The sequence below is a fragment of the Desmodus rotundus genome, chromosome 2, assembly GCF_022682495.2.
Source record: "Desmodus rotundus isolate HL8 chromosome 2, HLdesRot8A.1, whole genome shotgun sequence".
In the NCBI taxonomy this organism is placed as follows: domain Eukaryota; kingdom Metazoa; phylum Chordata; class Mammalia; order Chiroptera; family Phyllostomidae; genus Desmodus; species Desmodus rotundus.
In genome coordinates this window covers 58,409,846-58,415,483 of record NC_071388.1, presented here as the reverse complement: position 1 = coordinate 58,415,483, position 5,638 = coordinate 58,409,846, and the positions used below count along the sequence as shown (strand labels likewise).

Here is a 5,638-nt window from a genome sequence, read left to right as displayed (position 1 = left end):
TGGAAATGAAGACATAACACTTGTTATTCATAGATGATAATTCTACATAGAATTATCCAGTAATCTTGCTTTAGGTTACACCATTCAATATTGTTAAGTTATCAATTCTCCCCAAACTGATCTATAGAGTCAATGCAATCTCACTCAAAATTCCAGTTAATGTGTTTGTATAGAAATTTATAATATTTATATGGAAATACAAATGACCTAGTACAGCCAAGATAATCTTCAAGAAAAAGCACAAAAGTTGAGAGGCTCGCACTATCGAATCTGAAGATGTGCTGTGAAGCTGCAGTGATTCGGAGAGTGTGACACTGGCCTGAACACAGGCAAATAAGTCAACAAAATAAACTATGGAGTCCAGCAATATGCCCACAACATACAGTCACTTTATGTGTAATAAAAACACAATGGCAAAAGGACAATCTTTTTAATAATGGTGGCATAGCAATTGTATATCCATATAGAAAAAATAAAGATTGTCTCTTACCTCATATCAAATACAGATTATTAATTTGATAGTAGATCTATATGTGAAGGGTGAAATAAAGTTTCTAACAGAAACATAGGAGATTATTGCATCAATATGGATTGAGGAAAGACTTATTAAACAAGACACAAAAAATTACAAACCATAAGAAATTAATAAATTGGGCATAATTAAAATTAAGAACTTCTGTTCATTAAAAGCAAGCCATAGCCTAGAAGAATATATCTGCAATACACATATCCAACCAAAGATGTGTATACAAATATAATAGAGGACCCTTTTACATCAATAAAAAAAAGACAAACACCTAAAAAAAATGAGCAAAAGCCTTGAACAGACACCGCAAAAGGAGGATATCCAATAGCTAATAACCATATGAGAAGTTGTTCAGCATTATTATTCCTTGGGCAACTGCTTAGACCACCATGAGATGACCCATCAGAATGGGTTACATATCCATGAGAATGGCTAAATTCAAAGTCTGATGATACAAGTTACTTTGTTAGGATGTGAAGCTACTGGAATTCTCATACACAGCCGGTGAGAGTCTAGGTTCCCACAACTCCTAGAAGGTGATTTAGCACTGTATACTAAAGCTAAGTATATGCCTATCGTATGGCCCAGCAATCCCACTCTAGGTATACACCCAAGAGGAATGAAGCCTGTGTCTGCCAGAAGATGTGTACGAAAATGTTCATAGCAGCTTCCCCCCCCCCCCATAATAACCCCAAATTAGGAACAACCCAAATATCCATCAACAGAAGAATAGGTAAATGAATTCTGGCCTATTCATACAATAGAATATATACAGTAATTCTTTAAAAATCCACAGAGCAACATGAGAGCTCTCACAAATATGAGCTGAGGAAAAGAACACAGGCACACAAAATTCAAAAAGGGGAGATGGTGTACTTCATTTTACAGCAATTAATCTCAATGGACACAAAAGTTGCACTTGTATGGAATATAAAAACAAAGTAATCTCTGTTCTTTAAATAAATGGACATGCCTGGCTGGTGTGACTCAGTGGACTGAGCACTGGCCTGAGAACCGAAGGGTCGCCAGTTTGATTCCCAGTCAGGGCACATGCTTGGGTTGTGGACCAGGTCCCCAACATGGGGCCCATGAGAGGCAACCACACATTGATGTTACTCTCCCTCTTTGTCTCCCTCCCTTCCCCTCTCTCTAAAAATAAATAATAAATAAAATCTTTTTAAAAATAAGATTGGTCATAAGAACTTTAAATAAACAAATAAATGGACATGATCAAAGGTATCAGTTATACTGACCATCTGAACACAATGTCTTACAGTCTCATCATTATCTAAGGGGGAGGCTGAGTAGAAGCATGGTGTTCTTGGAAATTCATAAAAAGCCAGGAGAAAAAAAAGCCCTTAGCACTCAGCAAACATTACACATCAGGTTCATGTGGTGGAATAATATTTTAAGACGTTCACCACCAGGCCCCTACTGGGCCCCAGGATTTCCCATGGTGCTTCCTCCCACTCAAGCTCAGTGCACTTTGCCTCCAGTAGGAGTGACACAGCGAGAGGAAAAGAAGCCTTTGTAGTTCTCAAAGCCTCACCCACAAAGGGGCCAGAGAGAGCACAGGCTTAGGACAAATGATTCCAAAGAATACATAGTGACTCAGAGCCAGTTACTCCCTCCCTCGGAACCAGCTTTACAGAATCCCCTGGATTGACAGGAACAGAGGACTGCAGGGAAGTATGACAAGCTGGGCCTCTGAAGGGGTGCCCTGTGCCTTGCCTCATTGTGCTGCATCCGGGGCAGGGGTGCAGGGGCGGGAATGGTAGGAACTGCAGACCAGTTCGAGGGGTCCAAGGGCAGAAGATGCCTATTCTTACTTTCCAATTTGAATCTGAGGCGTAAGAAGCCTCCCCAGTGTATGCTGCATTCAGCAGGAAGAAGGAGCAATGAGTAGAAACGGTTTCGTGAGGTGTGGGCTGATTGGCCTACAGCAGCCTCATAGAATTTCCAAATGCTTCCAAACAGAAAAAGGGAGATGCACCAAAATTGGACCCAAGAGTGGGCTGAGAGAAGCAAGAAGAGAGCACTAGGAGAGCCCCAGAGCTCAGAAAGGGGACTGAGGTAACAGGACACGTGTGGAGCAAGGAAGGGAGGGAATGCTGTGCATCTAAGCAGATGCGTCTAGTGCACGGCCGCCAAGAACCAGGTGTCCTTCCCAAGGCCTCCTGGAACCCAGGCTCAACCTCAGAGAGAAGGGAGACCCTGAGTTAATTGAGATGAAGTTTCTGCCACCAGACAGGATGAAAGCTAAAACATGAATACAGTTCAAGAAAAAACAAATAATTTACACATCTTACACAAGTGGGTGTATGCCCTGAGGTCTATACACCTTATGCTTCTCTAGAGGGCAAGCTTTTGGTTTTTGTGTATTCTAATTCTTTGCTTATCAGACTCTCATAAGCAGCACAACAAAACTTATCCGGAAACTGGGTTTCCCTGTGTAAACCCACTCTCCCACTCTAAGACACTGTGAAGCATAGAACAATGGGCGAGAAAACTCTGCTCACTTTTAGGATATGTGGCAACAAAAAAGTATAAACGCATAAGAATTCCTAGGTTTTCTCTCCCAAGCTCATCAAAGTGGACTCTGCCTTTCCCTGTTCAGCATTAATCATTCAGTGCCCTCTGAGAGGTCTGCTTTTGCCAGAGGGGTTCTGTGAAGGCTTTTCTGTGGCTGAATTGAGGGGCAAAGGGGTAAGTAGAGGAAGGAGGGGACCTCATTGGAGTCCTGGGGAAGGACTTTGGTGGTGGTGGTGATGGTGATTGTGAAGTGTTAGCAGGTGTGCAAGGTGTGAAGCCAGGGGATGGACAGGAAAAGTCAGCTTTACAAATTATTGCTATAGTCTAGCTATATAGCCTCTACTATGTTTAAACAGTAAGAACTGCCAATATTTTGAAATTACTTTGAGATAGTGGAGATTGTACTGCTGTTGGATCGCAATGATTCAGCAGCCAGGGTTGTTAACAGTGAGAAATGGCAAGTCAACCGCTGTAGTGGATTTAGGCTGAAATGACCTAATAAATAAATATGGTGGATTTATTAAAATGGTTTTTGGGTAGCTCACAGAAATTGCTAGGAGGCAGGAGAATTGGGCTTGGGGCTATATATTTATAATGGTCCCAAAACCTTACCACAGACCTTCTTAAAATCTCTGCCACACGGTTCATCTCAGTTCTCCCTTCCTTTGCTAACTTTTGTTCCAGGTCTGGGGTGGGTGTGTCTAAGGGGTTAAGTCCAGGTCATGCCCTAAGAGCTGGGAAAGTGTGAAATTGTCATTTGAGCTTCTGTGGCGGGTGGTGGACTTTCTCTGGCACAGTGACCGCAGAGGACGAGGAACTTCCCTGGACATTAGCGGAAGGCATAGTTGGGGAGCCAGAAGGATGGCGCTTATCCACCACTGAGATCAACCACCTTACGAGCCCAAACTGTGGGGTATTCTTTAGTGCCTGTTAAAAATGCAGATTGCCTGTCACTTCCTCTGAGCTACTGAATCAGAACCATAAGAATATAGTACTGGAACTGGCATTTTAAAAGCCAGCATCTCAAATGCTTTTTTTTTTTGTACCTCAGGCTTTAATAAATACCCCCACCTGTTCAGAGGTATGCCTGATAAGCACTCTAAAAATCAGCATTGTTGGAAGCACTTTTGCCTTCCCACCCAGGTATCCAAGGGAAAAGGTACAACTCTCTATAAGGAAGTTGTCCAGTCTACGACTTTGGAGTGTAACAAGCACTGGTTTGAATCCCAGTTCTACCCTGTACAGCTTTGTGATTTAAAAAGTTACTTCATCTCTCTGAGCCTTACTTGCTTCATCTGTAAAATGAGATAACAATAGTATGACCCTGTATTAGTTGAGGTAGGACCAGCTATGCCATTTTTACCAATAGCCCAAAATCTTGATGGCTTAATATAGTAAAAGTTTATTTTATTTTATTTTTAAACAGGCTTAATTCACTTTGTTTTTCTGGTGTAAAATTATGGGGTGGCTGCAGCTGGAGCCTGGGTCCTCTGCACAGAAACCCCGGCGTGGGTCTTTACAAGATGGTCAGTGAGTTCCTGACAGGGAGACTCGGTGAACACAGTCTCTTCCCAGAGGTCAGGGATGCAACCTGTAGGTCTTGAAGATGGCATCAAAGGTGACCTTGGCAAAGTTGCCCAGGGTGGCAGTGCAGCCCCTGGCCGACATGTAATGGTCATCGATACCGGCCATCAGCAGCATCTTCTTGGGCACAGGGGCTGAGACCATGTCAGTGCCCCTGGGGGTGGGGATGAGGCACACCAGCACAGAGCCACAGCGGCCAGTCACCTTTGCAAGGGATGGTGTGGGTCTTGCCGACCTTGTACCCCCAGGAGCCTCACACAGAGGGAGAATAGAGAGCTTGGCCAGGATGACTGGTCCCATGGATGGCAATGGCTACTTCCTTTGAGCAATTAACTCCCAGATCAACATGTCCATTGTAGTCCCCAGTGGTAACAAATGCCTTGAACCGGGTCCTCTGCCCAACACGTGTCTGCTTTTGCATGGGCATAATCTTCAAAACCTCATCCTTGAGAAATGCCCCCAAGAAAAAGTCAATGATCTCAGATTCCTTGATGGGCAGGGAGAAGAGATAGATAGATCTCCTTCAGGCACTTGACCTTCATGTCCTTGACCAGGTGGCCCAGGTTGGTGATGGCGATCCACTCCTTGTCCTCAGCTTTGAGCTCTGTGGCCAGGGCCTTGTCACAGCCCCAGCCCTGTGGCCCTGATGCCGCTGTCAGTCCTCCACAGAAGCCACCACGACCTCCCATTCCAGGGCCCCCAGGGCCCCCAAGTTCTCCCACAGCACTGACATTGTCAAGCATCGGTGTTTCTGGAAGAAGTAAAACCTCATTTCTTGTTCTGTGGGTGGGTGGAAATAGATGGCTCTCCTGAGCAGCTCTCTCTCTGAACATCTGGGCTCCTTTCACTGGGCACAACTTGGAGTCTTTTGCTGGCAGTTGTGTAGGTGAAGAGAGAGCAAAAAGGACTGCGGGAGGCTGGCAGGGGGCACATAACGTCTGCCCGTATTCCATCTGCCAGAAATGATCAATTCGACTCCAAGGGAGGCTGGGAAAT

General features: G+C 44.4%; 1 pseudogene; it reads right to left on the bottom strand.

The window, feature by feature from the left end:
* Positions 1–4,515: 4,515 nt before the first annotated feature.
* Positions 4,516–5,385, bottom strand: LOC112300924 (small ribosomal subunit protein uS5 pseudogene; annotated as a pseudogene).
* Positions 5,386–5,638: the final 253 nt, after the last annotated feature.